Genomic DNA, 25,877 nt, shown 5'->3' on the forward strand with positions numbered 1-25,877 from the left:
ATTAAAGTTATATATATTCTAATCGGATAAAAAGCCAAAACCCATCGGTATGCTGCATCCAGACCCATCTCACATGCAACGATACACAAAGACTCAAAACAAAGAGGAGGAAGATTTATCAACCAATCAGAGAGTAAAAATAAACAGATAAACAAAAAGCAGGAGATGCAATTCTCGCCTCTGATAAAGTAGACTTTAAAGCAACAAAGAGCAAAAGAGGCAAAGAAGGACATTACATAATGGCATAAGGATCAATGTAACAAGAAGAGCTAACAATTTTATAGATCAACGAGACAGAAAATTAACAAGGACATCCAGGACTTGAACTCAGACCCGGAACAAGTAAACTTAATAAACATTATAGAACTCTCCACTTCAAATACACAAAACATACATTACCACCTCACACCTATTCCATAAGTGACTACATAATTGGAAGTAAATTACTCCTCAGTAATCGCATAGCATTTCATAGGTTTAAATGAAATATTGATTGGCTGCTCGTTTGTTATTTTCTTCCCTTATTCCTTCCTGTTTACATCAAGTATAATTATTGGTATAAAAGAGGTTTTCAATATCCATTACTAAAATGCATTCTAGCCTGGGCAAGAAAGCAATACTCCTATTCTCTCTCTCTCTTTCTCTTCCTTTTTCCTCCTCTTCTTTATTCTTTTTCTTTCTTCTTTCTTTCTTTCAAAAAAAAAAAAGTATACACTCATTCCTTTGGTGACTTCATTCAGTCCCAGGGAAAAAAAAAAAAAAAATCAACATTGAACTAGGGCATGCTCTGCCTCCCCACCCCCATTTTGCTGACTACATTTTTAAAAAGTTTATTGGCAGAAAACAAGATATTTTCTTCCAATAGAGTGATTATGCTTTATTGCTATTTTCTTTAGTATACATTTTTCTCAATTTGGAAAAAAGTCTAGGTGAAAAAAAAAATACCTAACAGGAGAAGTAGTTTACAGGTCACAACATTTAAATTGCTGCCAAAAAATGTAAAAAATATATATATATATTTAATGTAAAATGTCACATAACTTCAAAAAACTTACCTCTATTGTGTAGCATTTATCACGTACTATAAGTCAACTTCCTAAATAAGATTACAGTCCTTTATTATAAGCCCCTAGTGGTACTACAGTATACATTTTAAAAATGCTAGTACAAAAATTTTCTTTTTTGTTTTTGCTTATTGTGTACTTAGCTATAGATACTTTTTGAATAAAAGGCCTACGGTAGATAGAAATGCAATAGTTAACTGCTGCTGTTTGCTGATGTCCTTTTTATTTTCCACAGGTGATATCTTTTAATCCAGCATCTTCTCCTGTTTCTTGCCTTTCTTTTTCTTCTTAGATTCTGCTTGAGGCTTGGGCTTGGTCAGTTTGCCAAAGGGCTTGGAGATGGTGACTGTCTTCTGGCATTCGGCATTGTGCAGGGCTCGCTTCAGACTTTCAGTTCTGGTCTTTAGGGCCGTGTTCAGGTCACACTCTCCCCAGGCCTGGAACTGGTATTTGCACTCCGCTCCAAATTGCTTTTTCCAGTCGCAGGGGATCTCACATCTCTGGGTCTTCATGGTTTGCTTGCACTCGGCTCCAGTCCGAGTGCCCTCCCGCGTGCCCAGCCCACAGTCACCACTGGTGGGCACACACACACTCTACTGCCATTCTCCACAGTCAGACTTCTTCACTTTTTTTTCTGGTTTCTCTTTCTTCCCTGCTTCGGCATTATCCACAGCTGCCAGTATGAAAATGAATGCCAAGAAGACAGCTGCAAATTTCGACGCTGCTGCTGCTGCTGCTACTGTTAAGCCTGCATTTTTGAGTTGCAAATGTCCGCTCTGGCGCTCAGGCTGCCTTTGTTGCAAGGGGCGAGGTTGCTATTGCCGAGTCCGGGTATCAGCGGCTCGCTGCCGCTCCTGCTTGGGTGGCTGCGGCTCTCCACGCCTTCTGGATGGATGACTCACTGGTTTCTCTCTTTCCCTCTCTCCACTTTGGATTTTCCTCTGCTCTGGGGCTCTCTTGGCGGGATTTTTGGACTGGAAGGCGGGGAACCTGATCCTGCCTTTGACTCAATTACGCCCCCACAGAAAGGGAAATTTTCTAAATCTTGAAACAAATTAAAATGAAAACACAACATACTAAAATGTAGGGAATGTAACAAAAGCAGTTTTAAGAGGAGAGTTTATAGTGATAGCACCTACCTGAATGAGAAAGATGTCAAATAAACCTAACTTTACAGTACACAGAACTAGAAAAAGAAGAGCAAGCTGAGCTCAAAGTTAGCAGAAGGAAAAAAATAATAAAAATCAAAGGAGAAATAAATGGAATAAACACTAGAAAAATGACCAAAAAAATCAAAGAAACTAATAGTTTTTTGAAAAAAAAATATGCAAAACTGATAAACTTTAGCTAAATTAACCAAGAAAAAAAAATTCAAAGTTGTAAATAAAAGAGAAGACATTACAACTGATACCACAGAAAAACAAAGGATCACAGGAGACTACTATAAACAATTAAATGTCAACAAACTGGATAACCTAGAAAATAATAAACTACTATGATTATATAACCCATCAACCATGAATCATGAAGAGAAAATCTAAACTGACCAATAATGAATAAAGATATTGAATAACAAATGAAATGTCTCACATCAAAGAAAAGCCCAGGACTGGATGGCTTCATGACTGAATTCTACCAAACATTTAAAGAAAAATTAACCAATCCTTTTAAAACTCTTCTTAAAAACAGAAGAGTAGAGAACATGTCTAAACTCATTTTACAAGGTCAGTATTACCCTGATATCAAAGTTATACAAGGACATTAACAGAAGAGAAAACTGTAGGCCAATATCGTTGATGAACATAAATTTAAAAATCCTCAACAAAACACTAGCAAACTAAATTCAATGGCACATTAAAAAGATCATACACCATGATCAAGTGGGGTTTTATCTCTGGAATGCAAGGATGGTTCTACATAAGCAAATCAATAAATGTGACACACCACATTAACAGAATGAAATGCAAAGATCATATGATCATCTCGACACAGAAAAAAAAAGCCTTTGACAAAATTCAATATCCTTTGATAATCAAAACTCTCAACAAATTAGGTATAGAAGTAATATACCTCAACACAATAAAGGCCACGTAAGACAAGCCCATTGCTAACATCATACTCACTGGTGAAAACTTTTCCTCTAAAATCAAAAATAAGACAAAGACGCTCATTCTTGCCATTTCTATTTAACATAGTAATAGAAGTCCTAGCCAGAGTAATCAGGCAAGACAAAGAAAAGGCATCCAAGTTGAAAAGGAAGAAGTAAAATTGTCTCTTTGCAGATGACATGATGTTTTACATAGAAAACCCTAAAGCCTCCACCAAAAAATAGAACTAATAAATGAATTCAGCAACGTTATAGATTACAAATTAAACATACAGAAATCAGTATCATTTCTGTACAGAAACGAACTATCCAAACAAAGAAATTCAGGAAACAATTCCATTTACAATAGCATCAAAATAAAATACTTCAGAATGAATTTAACCAAGGATGTGAAAGATCTGCACACGGAACACTATAAACATTGATGTAAACCACGGAGTAAAACACTGATGAAAGAAATGTGTGAAGATACAAATAAATGAAAAGATATTCATGAATTGGAAGACGTAATAATATTAAAATGTCCATACTACTCAAAACAATCTATAGATTCAATGCTATCAAAGTTTTACAGCATTTTTTACAGAAACAGAAAAACAATTCTAATAGTTCCATGAAACCACAAAACACCCTGAATAGCCAAAGCAATCTCGAGCAAGAACAAAACTAGAGGAATCCATCCTCCATCCAAAACTGGAGGTAATCATTTCACAATGTGTTTTTATGTGTACGAACATCAAATTGTATACTACAAACACATATAATTTTTATTTGTCAATTATGCTGTGGGGGAAAGTAAAAGATAAAAGTAAATTAATTCTTTATTTTCCCCCACAGCAGAATTTAAAATAAAAGAATCCCATAAATACTGAGATCTGAAGGTAAAGAGAACCATTTGAAAGTGACAAGAAAAAATAACTGATTACTTAACAAAGAACCCCAACAAGATTAATACATGACTAATCAGAAACAATGGAGGAAGTAGGTGGCATGTAAAATGCGTTAAAAGAAGAAAATAGGATTGAAGGGTGAGACAGACCATTCAACAATAATATATGGAGACTTCGGTGCCCCACTTTCAGTAATGGATAGGACAACTAGGCAGAAAATTTTTTACAAAAGGAGATGATGACTTGAACAGCAGTACAAACCATCTAGACCTAGTGGTCATTTACAGAACATCCCACCTAATAACAATAGAATAAAACGTGGAAACTACTGCTTCCAGAGTAATAAGGAAAAAAAAAGATAAAACAAAAAACTCATACTTATCCCAAAGCCATGAAGAAGTAGATGCAAATAGGCATAATAAGTTAAACAGCAGAGTACAGCAAGCCCCTTACATATGAGTAAAGAGCTGTGGACATTTTTATATATAGGGGCCAATGTCTACTTTGGGCATGGGTGAGTAGAGGAGTGGCCTAGTTATAGACAGAGAGATTTTTCAAAGAATAAAAAAAAAAAAAAATCCATTACATACTTAATAATAGTGTGGGCTGACAAGATGAATTGGAATTTGGAAGCGCTCCAATGCAAAACATAAATTATTTAGTCCAACAATTACCCTTCCACTCTTAAGAATTTGCCGCAAAAGAGGCAAAGGGGTATCCTGAAGTATCAGTGGAGAGGAGGCTGAAAACTAGAGAAAGTTTGTGCAGTCTTGAGTGTTCTGATTCTAAAGTCTAGTTGTAGTTGAATCCAAAGGTCATCTAAAACCAACTGATGTTGGTTCTACAACTAATCTCCTTCCAGTTAAATTCTGACAATGTCAAAAGGATGAACCTCTTAGTGGCAACAATGCAGGAAGCTGGGGTTGGGCTTAAAAGTAAGATTTCTTTTACTCCATTTGAAAACACAGGAAAACTTAACTTAGTTAATATTGTAGCCCAATTCCAGTTTTCACAACTTAGTTGGCACAGGACAAACAACCTATTATCCCATAAACCTGAATGAAAGGAAGGATTTTAAAGTTCTGGGAAAACAAAACAAAAAATATTATACAGCAGTATCCACTATCCTTTATACATGATTTTCACCTTACAATAAAATATTGAGACATGGGAACATGCAAAAAAATGTGATACATAGGAGAAAGAAATCATCAACAGGAGACCCACGAGATGACCTAGACAGAGGAATCAGCACACTTATGACTTTACAACAAGTACTATAAATATAGTTAGGAATTTACAAGGAAAGAATAGGTAAAGAGATGAGAAATACAATATATGAAATGAAAAATTCATTGTGTACCCTTATCATCATACTGGGCACCACAGAAAAAAAGTTCAGTGAAATTTGAACACAGGTCACAAAATTTTTGCAAACTGAAGCACAAAAAGAAAAAGATTGAGTTATTAGAAACCATTCTTAGCATCTCTTTTGTCATGTCTGGCTGTGGAAAAGGACTGGGTAAGGAACAAACCAAGTGTCACTGCAAGGGCCTATACATGACAGCCTGCAAGGCGTCTATCTGCAAGCCTCCTATCTGGCACCTTGCTTGGTGTGGTGGTGTCAAGAGCATTTCTGGCCTCATCTATGAGGAGATTCAGGGTATTTTGAAGGTGTTCCTGGAGAATGTAATCCAGGATGATGTCACACCAAGCATGCCAAGTGCAAGATGTAACAGCCATGGGTGCAGTCTATGTGTTAAGTGGCAGGGTGCACCCTTATGGCTTTGGTGGCTAAGAATCAAGGTTGAGATTTTGAAAATACTTTTGAATTTTGCTGAAAATCCAGATGTGCTAAAAAAGAAAAAGAAAAAGAAAAAACTTCTCAGTACCCAAGTGTCTACATATTTAATTCTCTCTACAATTCTTATGTGGAATCAGTTTTTTATCGATGTCCTTACTATATTTGAGATCATTTATGGCCATCTCAGAGCAGAAGTGTTCAACTACAGAGAATTCAATAAAGGTTCCCTTTTTAAATGTATGCATTACGTTTGGAGTGTGTGTTAAGAAAATCAGAGCCTTAGCAAATCACCATGACCATCTCAGAGAAAGTGAAAGTTATAAAACTAGTGAACAAATTCTGATTGGTTATGTGCTCTCAAAAGACTTCAAGAAATTTCTTGATTATGCAGCTGGAGGCACTGAAAGTTGAAAGTTACTGCTTTTCTACTTACTCATATAATAAAGGGATCCTTTCAGCTGCTAGTTTTGAATAATATATCAACCAGATGATGTTATCTGTGACAGTCACCTGCTTCAAGCTGAACCATTTTATGAATATCATATAAATAGGCCTCTGGTGCTGAAACACATTTGTGATTTTAATCATGCTGCTTGAATTGAAATATTTTTTACTGGTTCCTCTGTGAACCTGTCTACTATAAATGGCCTACTCTTTTGTTATTTGTTTTGACTTCAATTTAACCATCAAAAGCTTCGTTTGTAGGCCGGGCGTGGTGGCTCAAGCCTGTAATCCCAGCACTTTGGGAGGCCGAGGTGGGTGGATCACGAGGTCAAGAGATCGAGACCATCCTGGTCAACGTGGTGAAACCCCGTCTCTACTAAAAATACAAAAAAATTAGCTGGGCATAGTGGCGCGTGCCTGTAATCCCAGCTACTCAAGAGGCTGAGGCAGGAGAATTGCCTGAACCCAGGAGGCGGAGGTTGCGGTGAGCTGAGATCGCGCCATTGCACTCCAGCCTGGGTAATAAGAGCGAAACTCCGTCTCAAAAAAAAAAAAAGCTTCATTTGTGTATCTTCAAAAAGGTTGTATGTTTCAGAGAGAGAGACTGAAACAAAAATGTATAAAGAAGTACTAACCTGTGGGACAATGTGAAGTGATCTAATATATATAATTGAAGTCCCTGAAGAATAGGAGAGAGAGAATGGAGAAGAAAAAATACTTTAAAAATAATGGCCAACATCTTTCCAATTTGAAGGTGAACAAACCCAAAGTACCACTAAGCTCAGGAAACCCCAAGCAAGATGAACAAAAAGAAAACTATGGTGAGGCACATACATAATTGTCAAACTGCAGAGAACCAAAGATAAAGACAAAATCTCAAAAGCAGCTGAGGGAAGGGGTAAGGGAGAGACAGATATATCACAGTACATACAACAGTAAAAAAAAACTATGGCTGACATCTTGCTAGAAACACTGGAGGCAGCCCAGGCACAGTGGCTCATTCCTGTAATCCCAGCACTTTGGGAGGCTGAGGTGGGTGAACCACTTGAGGTCAGGAGTTCAAGACCAGTCTGGCCAACATGGCAAAACCCCGTCTCTACTAAAAATAAAGACCCAGCACTTTGGGAGGCCGAGGTCGGTGAACCACTTGAGGTCAGGAGTTCAAGACCAGTCTGGCCAACATGGCAAAACCTCGTCTCTACTAAAAATAAAGAAATTAGCTGGCCATGGTGGCACACACCTGTAATCCCAGCTACTTGGGAGGCTAAGGCATGAGAATCGCTTGAACCTGGGAGGCAGAGGTTGCAGTGAGCTGAGACTGTGCCGCTGCACTCCAGCCTGAGTGACAGAGCTGGAAAAAAAAAAAGAAAGAAAGAAAGGAGGGAGAGAGAGAGAGAGAGAAACAATGGAAGCCAAAAAACAATGGGAAATCTTTAAAATGCCGAAGGAAAAAAAATGTCAACTAGAATTTTAGGTGTAAAATTCTTCTTAGGGATTTTCTTCAAGAAGAAAATCAAAATAAAGATATTTTAAAATAAGTAAAATCTGATAGAATTTGTTCCCAGTAGACCTGCACTACAAGTCTTGTAAAAGGAACTCCTTCAGAATAAAGGAAATGTAATACCAATTAGTTACAGATCTATAGGAAGAAATTAATAGTATCAAAAATAGTAAACACATCGTTTAAAATTTACTTGTTTTCTTAACTTTTTTAAAGGAAAACTGACTAAAGTAAAAACAACAATACATTGTGTGGTTTACAAGATATGTAAAAGTTTATATATAGATATGTTGTAATTAGTAATAGCCAAAAAAGCCAGGATGGAGGTTATTAGAAATATAACATTATGGCCAGGCATGGTGGTGTATGCCTGTAATCCCAGCACTTCGGGAGGCTGAGGCAGGTGGATCACCTGAGGTCAGGAGTTTGAGACCAGCCTGACCAATATCGTGAAAGCCCATCTCTACTACTCTATTAACAGTAAAAAAAAAAATTAGCCAGGCATGGTGGCATGCATGCCTGTAGTCCCAGCTAATCTGGAGGCTGAGACGGGGGAACTGCTTGAACCCGGGAGGCGGAGGTTGCAGTAAGCCAAGATTGCTCCACTGCACTCCAGCCAGTGCGACAGAGCGAGACTCTGTCTCAAATAAATAAATAAATAAATAACATTATAATGTTCTTGAAATATAGGTTGAGAGATACTATATTAACTCAAAGGAGACTGATGAGTTAAGTATCTATACCATAACCCTAGAGTAACTACTTAAAAGAAGGGGCGTAGCTAAAAACCAAAAAGGGGGACAAAATGGAATACTAAAAAAACTGATTAACCTGAAATAAGGCAGGAAGAACAAGGGATAAAGAGCAGCTGGGATAGACAAAGAAGACAGTGAGATGATAGGCTCAAACTCAACCATGTCAGTAAGAAGCTTTCTGACTAAAAGCAAAAATTGTCAGACTGGATAGAAAATAAGACCCAACTACATTCTGCTTACAAAGATGAACTTTAAATATAAGGATATAGATATACTGAAAGTAAAGAGGTACAAAAATATGTAAATACCAATCATAAAAAAGTTGGAGTGATTATATTAATATCAGATAAAGTAGACTCAAAACAAGGAGTAGGGCCAGGCACGGTGGCTCACACCTATAATCCCAGCACTTTGGGAGGCTGAGGCTGATGGATCACCTGATGTCAGGAGTTCTAGATCACCCAGGCCAACATGGTGAAACCCTGTCTCTACTAAAAAAATACAAAAATTAGCCAGGTGTGGTGGAACGCACCATAACCCCAGCTACTCAGGAGGCTAAGGCAGGAGAATGGCTTGAACCTGGGAAGCGAAGGTTGCAGTAAGCCAAGATCATGCCATTGGACTCCAGCCTGAGCGACAAGAGCAAAACTCTGTCCCAACAAAACAAAACGAGGAGTATCACCAGTGATAAAGAAGGACATTTCATAATAATAAATAGTGATTTCATCAAGAAGATATAACAATTCTAAATGTGTATGCATCTAGGAATAGAACTTCAAAAATATACAGCAAAAACCAACAGAATTGAAAAGAGGAATTAGACAATTCCACAGTTATAGTTAGTGATTTCAACACTCTATTTGATATAACAAATAGACAAAAATCCATTAAGATATAAAAGATCTGAGCAACAATATTAACCAATTTGACCTAATTTATGTTTATTAAATACTACATCTAACAACTGCAAAAAGTACATTTCTGTTCATGTATGCATGGAAACAAGATAAATTATGTGCTGGATTATAAAGCATGTCATAATACATTTCAAAAGATTGAAATTGTATAGAATGTGTTCTCTGACCACAACAGAATCAAATTAGAAATCAGCAATGAACAGATAATCATCAAATCTAGGAAAAATTAAAATATTAATTTTAGAGGAAGCCAGGTGGAGGGTTTACAGGAACCCTGTTATTTTTGCAATGTTTCTGTAACTCCAAAAGTATTCCAAAATAAAAGGTTGTTTTATTTAGAAAAAAAAGACACTGAAGACAGACCCTAGACTGGGAGAAAATATTCTCTCCAGATAGATGGATGATTCATTCATTCACAGACAGACAGAGAGATGGACAGAAACAGACAGACAAAGAGAGAGATATAATGTATGTGTAGATAAATAGATATCTCCAAACTTTATAAAGAACTTACATCCAGAGTTTAAAAAGAATTCCTACAACTCAATAAGAATTCAAACCATCCAAATAAAAATGGATAAATAATTTAGAAGACTTAATAAAAGAAGATATAGGAATGGTCAGTAAACATATGAAAAGGCGCTCAACATTACTATTAACAGGGAAATGCAAATTAAAGCCACAATGAGACACTACTTCACAACTCGTAGCGTACTGGCGAGCATATGAAACAAGCGGAACTCATTAATCACTGATGGAAGTGCTTTATGATACAACCTCACTGGAAAAAGTTTTGGCAGTTCCTTATAAAGGTAAATACCCACCTATCATAGGACCCAGCAATTCTAAGTATCCTAAGTTTCCAAGAGAAATGAAAATCAATCTTCACAAAATGACCTGTGCAAAAATATTTATAGCAGATTTATTCTTAATAGCCAAACCTGAAAATAACCTAAATGTTTAATAGGTGAATGGAAAAATTGTGATTTAGTACTTATCACCAAAAAGGAACAGATTACTGATCTACACAACAGCATGGCAAATCTCAAAAAAATGCTGTGTATTAGGGAGATGGACACTCCATTATAATGCACTGTATGCCTGCATAAAAATATCTCATGTACCCCATAAACATATACACCTACTATACACCCATAAAATTAAAAATTAAAAAAAAATTTGTATTAGAGTTCTCTGAAGAAACAGAGAGACAGATGGAGATTTGTTATTATGGGAATTGGCTCACATGATTATGGAGGCCAAGAAAGACTTCTTGGCCACTATCTGCCATCTGCAAACTGGACACCTAGGAAAGCTGGTGGTCTAGTTCAGTATGAGTCTGAAGGCCTGAAAACCAGGAGCTTCAATGTCCAAGGGCAGAAGAATTTGGATGTCCTAGCTCAAGACAAGAGAGAGTTTGTCCTTTCTCTGCCCTTTTGTTCTATCTGGGCTTTCAATGGACAGGATGATGCCCGACCAAATTGATAAGGGCAATCTTCTTTACTCAGTCTACCAACTCAAATGATAATCTCTTCTGGAGACACCTTCATGGACAAGCCCCAAAATAATGTCTTAGCAGGTATCTGGGCATCCCTTAGCCCAGTCAAGTGGACATAAAATTAACCATCACACATATGGTGAGTGAAGAAGTCAGACACAAAGAAGTGCACTGTATGACTCCATTCATATCAAGTTCACAAATGGGCAAGCTAATTTCTAGTGATAAAAATCAGAATATCAGTTGCCTAGGGAGCTAGGGGTAGAGTTACTGGAGAGCAGTCCAAGGGAATTTTTGGGGATGATGAAAAGGTTTTGTACCTTTATTTGGGTATTAGTTTCATACATTTACATATTTGTCAAAAGCAAATATGTAAATAAGTATAAATGTCAAAAGTCATTGAAATGTACACTTAAAATCCCGGCATATTACTGTATGTAAACTGTATCTCACTAAAACTGAGTTAAAAAAGAAATTCATGGAACTAAACTTTACATTCAGAAATAAAATTCCCAATTATCAAATAAGCCAAAGTTTTACGTATATTTTATTTCTATTATTCTGCTGTGGTTATCAGAGAAAGTATCTCTAATCAGGAAAAAACTCAGGTTTTGTGGGGTCTGAAATGTCTGTAATCTTGAAGGCCCACTGGGATCAAGAGAACCCAAATTTACAAATACAAATTAGGCATGAATGAGAATATTTATTTAAAGTGACAATGTAGCCACAGGAAATTACAAAAATTTTAGAATCTGACAATACCACAAACATCACTGTAGTATTTTCCCCTACATTTTTGCCTGCATATGATTTGATCATCTGTTTATATGACAATGATTTTGTAACATCATTTTTATAGAGATTAGTGAAAGATAATTTACTTTTCTAGCATGGTTGATAGAATTTTTTTATTGGGAAGTGTAAACGTGCAGAAACTGTGTGTGGTGGTGCTACAGCTTCATGCCCTGGAAACAGTCTTTCATGTGATTCCCATAAAAAAAATGTATGGTATATTTGTAGTTGGATATACTGCCTTATTGAACATATTCCTGATAGAAGAGTACTTTTATTCTGGCTAGGCATATATGAGAACCAAATCCTGAGCTTGTAATTTTACATGTCTAACAGCTGCAAGAATTCTTCGTGGATTAGCATCTATTTCCATACATTCCAAACCCTGTTCTACCACCACCACCACCACATAATTCTGGTGCTGGACACACACCCTTATTGCAACAAGTTCATCAGCCCACACTTTTCTGTCATGATGCTGCATGAATTAGCTCCTTGCGTAACAGCAGTATTCTTGGAGGTCATCTCTCCACCAGGACACCCAGCAGTAACATAACTCTATGGAAATGACAGCAAATCACATAAACATATTGTATTAACCCCAAAATAAATGTATCCCCAGCCTGATTTCACCTTAGTCAGACCTAAGTAATGCCCATGGCCACCCAGTAGCAGTCGACCTGAGGAAGCACGTGACCAAGGAAAAGCTGAAGAAGGAATAGCAACCCTAACTGATTGTGGTTAAAATAAATATTGTACTTTCGCAATTTTTACAGAAACATACGGTCATTTGAACACATTGCTGGAACTCTTCCTGGGACCTTGGAAAGGGCCTGTGCAAGTGTGTGGTCCCGAAGATTAGTTTTCATTAAATCTGTTTCTGTCTCTAACTCTGTTTGTGTGGACACTTCTTGAGAGCCTGCTACTCTCGTTCTAATTATGCAGAAACCTCAGCTGTTTCCTTTTCTTCCAAGAAAATCAGGCTTTTGTGTTTGTGTTTGATGAGGGAGTTGTCCAGTTCCTACAAAAGATGAATGAGCAGGCCTTCAAACACTTTCCAAATCCTAAATTATACTGCAATTCGTCATTCGGAGGATGCAAAAGGAGGAAACCCAGAAGAGGAACTCAATGCTAGCAAATGCACTAACTTGAACCACAGCGCCCTCTTTGGGAAATGAAAACTTTTCTTGATAAAGGTTTCCATTTAAACCAATATCTAAAATACGTTTTCATTTATCCTAAACAGAATTTTGGTGGAGTTGGGTCTCAAAGATTTTGTTCAATATCTCCCATTATAATGAGAGTTAAAAAGGAGAAACAGCCAAATGAAAACTTCAAAGACATATAGAGAGGGATATAGGAATAGAATCTGGAAAAATTTAGTCTTCCTGTGAAATACCTGTATGGAACACCGGAGTCAGTTATTTCTGAGAGAATAAGTTGATAGTATCTTCATGGAAAGATAATTTAGACCCTCTGGCCACATCAAATCCTTTCTGGAGCAAGATATAAGGGATATGGCCAGGTATGGTGGCTCACACCTGTAATCCCGGCCCTATGGGAGGCCTATGCGGGCAGTTCACTTGAGGCCAGAAGTTCGAGACCAGCTTAGTCAACATGGCAAAACCCCATTTCTACTAAAAATACAAAAACTAGCCAGACGTAGTGGTGTGTGCCTGTAATCCCAGCTACTCAGGAAGCTGAGATGGAAGAATTGCCTGAACCCAGGTGGTGGAGGTTGCAGTAAGACAAGATTGAACCATTGCACTCCAGCCTGGGTGACAGAGCAAGACTCCATCTCAAATTTATATATGTGTATATATATTTATTTATATAATATGTACATACATTAATAAATTCATACATAATTAAAAAACTGAAAGTTTCCCTCAGTTCCACTCAGCTCTACTCTACTCTGGAGGCAGTGTGATACAATGCTAAGTGCATGAACAAGACTCAAGCAGACCTGGGTTCTGGTCTCTGCTCTGCCACTCACTACCTTTGCGACCTTGGGTATGTTAGTTAACCTTTCTAAGCCTCAGTTTCTCATTTGTAAAACATTAATAGTATCTACTTCATCAGGCTATTGTGATGATTAAATAAGATAATATATGGAAATCATGTAGAATAATGTGTTACACAGTGAATATTCAGTATATGTGAACTACTGTGGTGGTTGTTATTATACGGTTTAGAATCCTTGCTCTGCCACTTAGTAGCCAGGAAACTTTAGGGAAATTATATAACTTTTCCAAGCCTTATTTTCCTCACCAATAATATGCACCTCTACCTTACAGGATTTCTGTTACAACTGGAGATAATACATCTATGTTTAATATATTTGAGACATTTAGAAATAGAAATTTCTACTTGAGAGTGGAAAGCTAAGTAAGAAATAATGATGTGTTGGAAAATAATTTTCCAATCACATAGATTAAATAGGACATCATTTAGGATAGAAAATTAGCTGTGAAACAAAAGAAACTATAATCAGAGTGAACAGGCAACCTACAGAATGGGAGAAAATTTTTGCAACCTACCCATCGGACAAAGGGCTAATATCCAAAATCTACAAATAACTTAAATGAATTTACAAGAAAAAAACAACCCCATCAAAAGTGGGTGAAGGATATGAACAGACACTTCTCAAAAGAAGACATTTATGTAGCCAACAAACATATGAAAAAAAGCTCATCATCACTGGTCATTAGAGAAATGCAAATTAAAACCACATTGAGATACCATCTCATGCCAGTTAGAATGGTGATCATTAAAACAACAGATGCTGGAGAGGATGTGAGAAATAGGAATGCTTTTACTCTGTTGGTGGGAGTGAAAAGTAATTAAACCATTGTGGAAGATAGTGTAGCAATTCCTCAAGGATGGAGAACAAGAACTACCATTTAACCCAGCAATCCCATTACTAGGTATATATCCAAAGGATTATAAATCATTCTACTATAAAGACACATGCACACGTATGTTATTGCAGCACTGTTCACAACAGCAAAGACTTGGAACCAATCTAAATGCCCATCGATGATAGACTGGATAAAGAAAATGTGGCACATATACACCATGGAATACTACATAACCATAAAAAGAATGAGTTCATGTCCTTTGCAGGCACATGGATGAAGCTGGAAACCATCATTCTCAGCTAACACAGGAACAGAAAACCAAACACCACATGTTCTCACTCATAAGTGGGAGTTGAACAATGAGAACAAAAACCACCATGGCACGTGTATACCTATGTAACAAACCTGCACATTCTGCACATGTATCCCAGAACTTAATAAAAAAAGATATGCTAGGTATCAACAAAAGAAAAAAGAGTCATGTAAAACATGAGACTTGAAAGGAAAAAAGAAGAAATTAGCTGTGAAATGTGGCTTTGGATTGTCCAAAGAATGGAGCTAAGTGTACAGATGTTAGTAGCTGCATCCAGTTGAAGCTATTTGACACGGGAGAAGTGTAGGGTGTAATAGGACATACATTTTTTTTAAGCTATATGTAGTAGTCAAACTCCAAAACAGTCCCCAAATGCTTCTCACCTCATGGTATTTACCTCTGGGTAACTGTGTCAAGAGTGGATCAAAAGGATACAGAAGAAGTATATCACTTTTTATACTGACTGATAATTCACATACATAAAGTCACCCTTTTAAAATATATAATTTGCTGATTTTTAGTATGTTCACAAAATTGTTCAGTCATCACCACAATCTAGCTCCAAAATATTTTCATCACCCCCAAAGGAAACTCTGTACCCATTAATAGTAACTTCCCATTTATCCCTCTATCCTACGTACTGACAACCACTAATCTACTTTCTGTCTCTACGGATTTATGGACTATAGATTTATGGAAAAGTCAAGGTTAATTCATGACCTTTCATATAAGTGGAATCATACAATAAGTAGCCTTGTATATCTGACTTCTTTCATTTAGTATAATCCATGTTGTAGCATGTATAAATACTTCATTCCTTTTTATGGCTGAATAATATTCCATTGTATGATTATACTACATTTTGTTTATCCATTCATTAGTTAATGGACATACGGGTTTTTTCCACCTTTTGATTGTTATGAACACTGCTGTCATGAACTTATTTTTATTCTTTGTTATTCGTCTACATTAGTATTTAGGACTATGGATTTTCTAGATCTGATACTCTCCTTTCTAAGCTTTATTGTGTTATGATCAGAAGCTGTGATATTGCAATTTCTTTTACTTTGGATTGATGTTTTCTTTGTAGCTTAGTAACTGATCAATTTTGGAAACTAATCATGGGCACTTAAAAACAAGATGTATGACTGGCTTTCAGGTGTGGAATTTTATATATCTCTATTACATATACTTATTAATTATCTTAGCAAAGGTAGGAGGTAGTGAGTGTAAATATGCCAATTTCCTCATCTTCAATAATAAAGAGTTGACATAGTTCAAAGCTGATAAATCCATATGAGAAATATTAGTCTATTATTTAAAGATATGACAATAATATTGGGTAGCCAAACTTGGGTGTGAAGGAAGGATAGGGAGGTGAGGTGTAGAATTATACTTATTTCCTCATTTTTCAAAGTGGGAATTCAACATCAATCCAATTATAAGGTACAACATGATTTAGGGTATTGTGTCAATAACCAAAATATGTGAGATAATTTTGCCATTATAAGAAAACAATACTCAGATTGGATCAGAAAGTAAAATCCCTTATAAAGGACACACCTAAAACAAAGTTACTCATAAAGTTGAAAAATAAGAGGACAAGACGATTCATACATGGCAAATTAAATAAACAGAATGTAGAGACTTTAGTATCAGGCAATGTCAAATTGAAGACAAAGGACATTAAATGAAGCAAACATGCCATTCCACATTGACAACTTAGCAGTCATGACCACTTACACATCAAATAAAGCATCAGAACAAATAAAGAAAATCTTACTTGCACTTTTGGATTTCTCTTCTTAGTGAGTTCTCTAGAGATTACAATATGCATCTTAATTTATCACAATATACTTCATGTTAATGTTCATAATTCTGGTAAAACACAGGAACTTTACAGCACTATACTTCTATTTTCTTATCCCTATTTGTGTCTGTATATTTTTAGATGCTATTTATACATTTATATTGAATATACTTATGTTTTATGTATTGATACAGTTTATGACATATATAGATATGGCATATATATGTGCTATTACATCTACGTAGGTTATAAAATCAACAATAAAGTGTTATAATTATTGCCTTAAGCAATCTATGTATTTTAAATAAGAGAAGAAAAATGTATACATTTATCTACAAATTTACCACTTTTTTAATGTTCTTTAATCCTTCCTGTGGATTTGCATTCCTGTCTATTCATATAAAGAAGGTTTGATAGCAATTCTCTCAGTTTCTTTTTATCTGGTAATCAATCACTTTATTTTATTTGAGGGATAGTTTTTGGAACCCTTGCTTGCCAGATTTTTCCATCAGCACTTTGAATATGTCATTCCACTGCCTACTAATTTCCATTGTTAATGATGAGAAGTCAGCTGCTAATCACATTATTGCCTCCCCTGTACTTTTATACAGTTATTTTTCTCTTGCTGTTTTCATGATTTTTTCATTGTCTTGGCTTGATTATGATATGTTTAGTTGTGAATATCCTGTGTTTATCCTACCTGGAGTTTGTTTAGCTTCCCAAATTTGGGAAAACATTGCCACTATTTCTTCAAATATTTACCCGCTCTTTTATTTTTCTATCCCTTTTCTGGGATATTCATTACACACATAATGATATGAGAGAGAATGGTAGGTGGGTGGAGAGAGAGACAGAGACAGAGAGAGATAGAGCACACGCGTGTGCTGACACTTCAATCTACAGGTCTCCTCTACCCTGGCACACTGATTCTTGCGATGTGATAGGCCCACTTATTTCCTTTGTCATCCTCACCTTCTTAGCCACTTGGTGTGAAGGAGTGATCAGAAGAAGTCCCTGAAGCTAGCCAACACACCTCTATTTTGTGATTTCAAAAAAACCATCATAGAGTTTGCTCTGTGTGTCAGTTACTTACAGGATTCAATGCCCCACTGGCTCTATTGAGAGGCCATCACAGAGAACAACCTCACTCAGAAGCCTCCCCACTTTAATTTGCTCAGCACCAGTTACTTTCCTTACACATTATGGCTTAAAGTAATAGGTGTTTTCTAGATTGATTAAAGATGTATTTTATTTCAGAGAGAAAGCAGTCTTCTTAAACAGGAAGCTCTTCTTGGCTCATTTTTTCACTTCTTGAATCAACAAATATATATCCAATCCCAGAAAAGTATTTATCATTGTGTGAGACGCTGAGGAAATTGAATATGAAAAGACCCCTCATTTCTGTCTCTAATCTCAGTCCTTAGATGTGTCACTTTTAAAACTATGTTAAGAGTACATCGTATGGTAATTATTAAATAGCTCCTTAAGAGTAATCTCTTAAAGTCACAGCTACATATTAAACTGGCAAAAAGTAGTTTCTGGAAATAAATAATAATAATTCCTAATACTTAAGTGGCACTTGTAGTGTACCATTTTAATAAGTTTCTTATCTGGTACTTAGATAAAATAAGCATGCTTTCTAGAAGGTACCAGAATCTACCAATCTACTTGAAATTCAAAACAAGTACATGACTTTAAAAAAAAGAAGCATCTGGTAGTTCAAATAACCTTGTAGCTGGTAAGTCCTTTTACCAGACAGACCCATGTATACAAAATGGTATCTTCTTATCTTGATATTGCCAACTGAAATGTGTCATAGAGAGAATTTTTCCTTGACCACAGAATTTAAGGATTTTAGAAGACTTGGCCTGACACTAGCAGAAGGGAGACTATCCTCAGATTTGCAGATATATTATTTAGAATTTACTTACAAAAGAGCTGGGAAATATCTTCCTTTAGTGAGAAGATTCCAAAGGCCTACATAGTCCTGTTTTTTCTGAATATTGACATCAGCAATGTAATATTAATGCCCTTTAAGTGTCAAAAACACCATGTAAACATTTCCAAATATCAGAACTAGATGATAAAGATTTGGCTTTTAGATACCATGCCAGCATTTAGGTCATGTCAAGTCAAACTCAACCCTGAATCTGACTCTATGCATTTCATAAAATTGCCTTGCCCAAATATAAACAGAGTAGTGGGAAGCAGTGAAATTTCCACATCATTTTTCCTCTTTTTGTTCCATTTACAGTGAGAAGTTTTTTGTTTGTTTCTGCAGACACATATTTATAAATGTTCTGTTCTGCATGGAAAGTTAACACTACCAGAGTGAGTTTTGTTTTAAACATGCAAGGAGATGTTTTTATATGTACAGAAAGGGAACTATCTAACAATTACATCAAGGAGGAAAATTGGATAGATATGTCCTGACAGACTGTGAGCATAGTGGCTGCACTGAAGTCATGAGGGCTCTTACTAGTTAAGAATAAAATCTCATTATCTCAAGTTACGGGTGATAAAATTTGGAAGAACACAGTTTCCACTTAAAAGTATCCTAGTTATCTGCTCTGGAGTAATACAAAATCCAAGGACACCAAGGCTGCTTCCTGGTTATCATGTGTGCCACTGCTGTGCTTATAATCTAAGACTTCAACTCTCAGACTTCATTTCCTCCTGGCAATAGCCACCATGAGTTGTTTAGGAGGGGATGACAATTTAAAGCAGTATTTTCTAAGTAGCTGAAATAAATCTAGTCTCAGGTATTACGACTAGAACACCACCAAGAAGCATGCCCCGATCCATCTAGGCTGGGTCATGGGTACAGATCGAGCAACTCAATCCGTTTTCCAAAATAGCGGCGATTTGCATCAAGTTAAGACTTTGTTTCCCTTCCTAATCCTTTGGCTGCCAACTGACTTAGAATTCAATACATATTATTTTAGATAAAATTTATGAGTTATTTCTTTGTCTCAGTTTTCTTTCTTAAGATTTCCTTGAATGTTTAAAAATAACTACAATGCTTAGCACTTTGGGAGGCTGAGGCGAGTGGATCACCTGATGTCAGGAGTTTGAGAACAGCCTGACCAACATGGTGAAACCCAGTCTCTACTAAAAATACAAAAATAGCCAGGTGTGGTGGTGCCTGTAATCCCAGCTACTTGGGAGGCTGAGGCAGGAGAATCGCTTGAATCCTGGAGGTGGAGGTTGCAGTGAGCCAAGATCATACCATTGCACTCCAGCCTGGGTGACAGAGTAAGACTCCATCTCAAAAATAAGAAAAAGAGTAACTATAATGTGTAGTGATAAACCCAATTATATCAGAATGGTAGATTATTTTCCCTACAAAAAGAACCTTTCAGATTCATGGATGTGTTGCTTTGACTTACATCCATCCACGTTGTAACAGAGCTTAGCCCCTGTTTTCTTTGCCTTTCCTTGGCTCCTCCCGCATGTTGAGGGTGGTAATGAGGTATAAACACTGTTAAACATTAAAATATATATTCAATTTATTGCCTGATCCATTTTCTCTGATAAAAGAAACAGGCCATATCCAATAAGAAATTAAATCATTCAAATATGTCTTTGTAACTGGAAATTCATTCACTCTTTCATAAGAATTTGAAGCTATATATTTAGAAAATACATGCAGTCAATACTTGAGGAAACTGAATAAAATCCACTAGAAATTTGAGTGGATTGAAAGGATCCAAGACATTTTCACAACTGTCTTCCCAGGATTCTCCACAGTATGAATAGAAAATAAGACATTAGAGATCATAAGTCTTGAGAAATGTGTTTCATATTGAGGGCAAACAAATGTTTCTCAGCTGATTTATAATCTCTTCTTTTCTCAAAAGCAGCAAAAACCACCACTATAATGGAAAATGGAAAAGAATGGTCTGAAGGACCACCATGCAACCATGTGGCACAGGATCTAGATTATGCATTGCAGTGGTTCTTAAATGAGGTCCCTGGTCCAGCAGCCTCAGTAACACCTGCAAACTGGTTAGAGATGCAAATTCTCATGTCCTTCTTCAGAACAACTACATCAGAAACTGAGGATGAAGCCCAGCAGTCCCTGTCCTAACAAGTTTTCCAGGTGACCTTGATGCACACTAAAGCTTGGTACCACTGCTCTGTGGCATTTTTTTTTTTTTTAATCTGCAGCCTGCTATTGTAAATCTGCCATACTTAAAAAGAAAGGAGTTGGAAAGTCATTTCCAATTAAAAAATGTTTCAAACAGAGGAAATAGAAGAAAAAAGGATTGAAGGCCAATGCCTTGGCTGCAGAAGCAGCTAATGCATTTTATTTTTAGACCTCATCAGTTATTTTTTATTTATTTTCTTTCAATCTCAATGTCTTGGAATTGGGCTTTATTGTATCAAAAATGGCTAATAGTCACCCACAATGCACTAGAAGAACTCACAAGCCAGCATCTCGTCTGACTGGCTGGTACCCATGCCATATAAAGCTTTAAATGTATCTCCCCAACAAGGGATGGTAGAGAATACAAACAAATGGAGCAACTGCTGTCTTAGAATTTGATTATGGTTAATATAGAATAAATGAAAGATACAGTATGAAGGTATCAGGGAAGGACCCAGTAGAAAGAATTCACTCCAGATGATTCAAATAAAGAGACCTTAGTGAACGGAAGATTTCAGAGGTGTGGGCGAGATTAAGGAAGCAAACAAAGTAGGGTCAGGGACCCAGAGACTGGCAACAGAGCAGAGTCACCAGCATCCCTTGGATGGACACGACAAGTGGAGAAAATAGTGTCACTGGCAAAAAGGTGGCCCAGTGGGAGTTGTCTTCATGGAAGGATCCAGTTACTCCCCAAGATAGAACTCCGAACCATGAAGCTAGGATGTTAGAAATATTGTGACTTATCTCTATCTCTTCTGCCCTCCAATCTCCTGCCTTCCACCTGCCAAACTCAATCAGGAGTTAATGGCAAGGGAGCCCAGGTGATACAACCCACACGGGTCTAACTCCCAGGGCATGTAGCCAAGCAGAGAAGAATGAGACTAACTGGGAGGGGTGGGGTAGTACAGAGTAACAAGAATTACTGACAGATAGGACTTAGAGGCTTTGACTCTCATTTAACTCTACTTTTTCGAGGACAGGTACATGCATCATTCTCTTTTATGATGGGCAGCTTTAATGTTGAACTCCAATTTTTAAAAAGTCTTTTAATAAATATTTACTGCTTCAATGTTGTATTAACTCTAGTGATGTCAGCAACTATGAACCAAATTAATAACCATAATTATCAGAGACTTCCAGAACTTTTGATCCACAAATGTCATTGGAACAATTTACATAGCTAAATACCTTTAAAATATTGTTTATATCCCACAATAACAACTCATAAAAGACATTAGTATATTTTAATTAATATGTTTTAGTAGCCAATTTATATTGAAATGATATTTTGTTATCCTCCTAATAGCTTTACAAATAATTTTCAGACACATTTGAATCCCTGCCGAGAGGGTTTTATTGACATAAAACAACCAAATAATTTAGCAACATTTATAAAAAGTTTTGTGCAACCATCCCAGTTTCTTAAAGCTCCAATTTTGGGTTTCACGGCACATGTATAATCAGTAAAGGGGAGGAACACAAAGTCGCCTTTCTACAACTGACTCTACTTTATGGATAGGGACCAGGGACCACATTTGAGATAGGGACCAATAAGAAGACCTCTACGTGCAGGGCAGACCAGTGGCATGCTGCTGCTGGCTTACACTGGCCTTGAGGGTGGATTCTGTGCATCTCCTCCCAACTCCATGAATTAGTGACTTCACATGGACAGTCTGAAATCTGCCACAGTGGGAGTATTGACACTATGGAAACTGACAAAAGCTACGAATAGGACTTTATTATCTGTGAAAATACAGAGGCTCACTAGGCATGCAGGCTTCTCCCTGGGACCTGTAACATATTTTTCAGCTGTCTAGGATTTGCTGGGGACAGCCCCTGTCTCTATGATTCCCGTGGACTTTACTACTGAAATCAACTCTTTTTCAGGGACTGATAATACTGGAAGTTTCCATGTTGCACGTGCAGTTAGTACCTGCATTGAGGTAGGGGAGACACTTCCACCTGGGGCATCAGTGTCACTCTGGCCCAGGCCTTCCAACTGTCCATTTCAGGAAGAGGTGGTGTCTTTGAAGACACTGTCTCACCTCCAGCCTGTCCAGGGGTGGAGCTTAGCCAGTCCCTAGACATTTCCCCCTAAGCCGGCATCCTCCTCCTCCTGCTGTTCCCAGGTCCACCTTCTGTTTTGCCAGAGTTTGTCTTGTTCTGCTGGTCTCTGTAAGTGCTCCTTGTTGCTTGGTGAGGTCTCCCCCAGGTCCTGCCATCTGAGGTCCAGATTCTCACACATTTTAATAATATGTACTTTTTCTTTAATATCATCCCTTGACCTCACACCCTCCTTACCCTCAAGGAAGGAGAGGAAGCACAACTCAGCCCCATTCCACTACTTTCTCTGTTCAGAGGACACATGAACTGTGGCCACAAGCCAACATCCTACATTAGCCTAACCATAGTTTTTCCCCTAATACTTGAAACCATGACAAGTTCTTAGCAGAATGCCAGAGGTTTTTGCCCCAGGTTACAAAAGGCTATCATTTCCTAAATAAAATTGTGCCTGAAACGAGAAAGCTCTTTTTAACTCTTTAGTGGCATTTTCTTTATGCCATTAGATTAAAATAATGTAGTGTCTGTGTGAGCTATATGGAGCCCCCGATAATGATGATGTTTCTATTTAACATTTTCCTACTCGCATTTAGCCCATACATTATACTGAATTGCCAGGTTCAGAGAGCAGGAAAACAGAAGTTTAAGCAATTACTTTCTGTAAACTTGACCGGTGGGTCTATGGGTAAATATGAACAACCACAAACCTCCTCTGTAGGTCAGTTTCCCAATCTGCAAAATATGAACCATAATGGTCCCCAAAATACAGCCCACACAGAGCAAGCATCCAAACATATTAATCACCATTTTCATTATTATTATTAGTGTGGAAGTCCACATGTCCTCTTTCATCCAAATTTTATCTCACTTTGAGAACACAGGATCTTTCTGAGTTCAAAATAGAACTTAATTTTTTTTTTATTGTACTTTAGGTTCTGGGGTACATGTGCAGATCATGCAGGATTGTTGCATAGGTACATACCTGGCAAGGTGGCCTGCTGCCTCCATCCCCCCGTCACCCACGTCTGGCATTTCTCCCCAAGTTATCCCTCCCCAACCTCCCCTCCCATCATGCAGAAATCACAAGCATTCCTATATGCCAAGAACTTAATTTTTAATCTTTTTTTTTCTCTACCTAGAATACTTCGGGTTTTTGGTTTTGTGCTGTTGTTTTACTTTTATAAAGAGAGGTAAAACAAAGAGGCAACAAATTTATTAAGAGTAAATTCCATATTACTGTCTGGTGAAGGTCTAGCATGAATAGTCAAAGCTGTTTTGCACACTATCCACTCCGTTATTGCTCCAGCTAGGCTGAAGAAATGGACACCTGAGGGGATCGGAGAACTGTGGGTTTAAGGTGGGAGAGAAACATAAGCACACAAAGGGTTTTATAAAAATGAGGCAGAATTCATCACCCTGGCGCTGCCCGTGTTCCCCCTCTGTGGGAAAAGAGGTGTACAGCAAAATACTGCAAAAGACTTTGTGTCATCAGAGAGAACTTCGAAAGCACAATATGCAGTTACCAGGGGAGGGCGAGATGTTCTCCACCTGAGGAAGACACTTCATTATTAGCACTTTATCTAATATCCATGTTAGTATCCTGCACAGTCCAATGCGTCATGCTGTAAACATTTTAAATTTCTCTAAATATGTATTCACTTAGCAATAAATAAAAAATAAATGGATATTAAAAAATGAGGGTTTCCCAGACATTTAAAACATGGAGGCTGGGCGTGGTGCTTCATGCCTGTAATCCCAGCACTTTGGGAGGCCGAGGAGGGAAGATCACAAGGTCAGGAGTTCGAGACCAGTCTGGCCAATATAGTGAAACACTGTCTCTACTAAAAACACAAAAATTAGCCAGACGCGGTGGCAGGCGCCTATAATCCCAGCTACTCAGGAGGCTGAGGCAGGAGAATCTTGTGAATCCAGGAGGTAGAGGTTGCAGCGAGATCACGCCATTGCACTCTAGCCTGGGGACAGTGCGAGACTCCATCTCAAAAATAAATAAAAATAAAAATAAATGAGAGTTTTCCAGACATTTAAAACATGGAGGCCAGGCGCGGTGCCTCATGCCTGTAATCCCAGCACTTTAGGAGGCCAAGGTGGACAGATCACAAGGTCAGGAGTTCAAGACCAGCCTGGCCAATGTGGTGAAACCCCGTCTCTACTAAAAATAAAAATTAGCTGCACACAGTGGCAGGCACCTATAATCCCAGCTACTCAGGAGGCTGAGGCAGGATAATTGTTTCAACCTGGGAGGTGGAGGTTGCAGTGAACCAAGACTGCACCACTGCACTCCAGCCTGGATGACAGAGCGAAACTCCGTCTCAAAAAAGAAAAAAAAAAAACATAAATAGCAGCTTAAAATTTTTGAATATGTCTGATATGTCAGACATATTCTTTTAACTGCTTGAAAGCCCTTTAGGAATAAGTCTAGAACAGCACAATCATTACAAATCAGATAATAACAAAACAGATACATAAACCTACACTGTAACTGGTTATACAAGTGTTAATACCACAACTTAGAATTTTCTTTATCTTTTTACTCCAATAGGGAGATTTGTATCATGAAAGCCTGGAGCATTTCTCACCTAAACTCTCATCCTTTCAGATCTAAAACCATGGCATGCATCCACTTTCACTTGCCAAATTAGGATTTTTAATGATTTTAGACCTTTTTCTATTTTAAAGCTGAAATGAGGATTATGAGCTCATCTACATTTTTATTGTAAATAATGCATTCTATTACAGAGAAATTGAAGGCTTGTGCTTCCTAAGCCTTTAAGCTATAAACACATTTGTCTGAATTGAATAATCCAGCTAAGGGGAACTGTAATTTAGAATTACCCATGATAAAGAAATACCAATTAGCCAAGTGTAAACTGCTAGTATTGAAGCAGGAAA

General features: G+C 37.3%; 1 long non-coding RNA gene and 1 pseudogene across 2 annotated transcripts in view; both read right to left on the reverse strand.

The window, feature by feature from the left end:
- The window catches only part of LOC135273818 (uncharacterized), a 124,684-nt gene that overhangs the window by 41,973 nt on the left and 56,834 nt on the right, over positions 1–25,877 (reverse strand). The window lies entirely within an intron of this gene.
- Positions 1,209–1,818, reverse strand: LOC105732011 (pleiotrophin-like; annotated as a pseudogene).

The sequence above is a fragment of the Aotus nancymaae genome, unplaced genomic scaffold (genome assembly GCF_030222135.1).
Source record: "Aotus nancymaae isolate 86718 unplaced genomic scaffold, 86718_ANA_hifiasm-v0.15.2.pri h1tg000002l, whole genome shotgun sequence".
Taxonomy (NCBI): Eukaryota; Metazoa; Chordata; class Mammalia; order Primates; family Aotidae; genus Aotus; species Aotus nancymaae.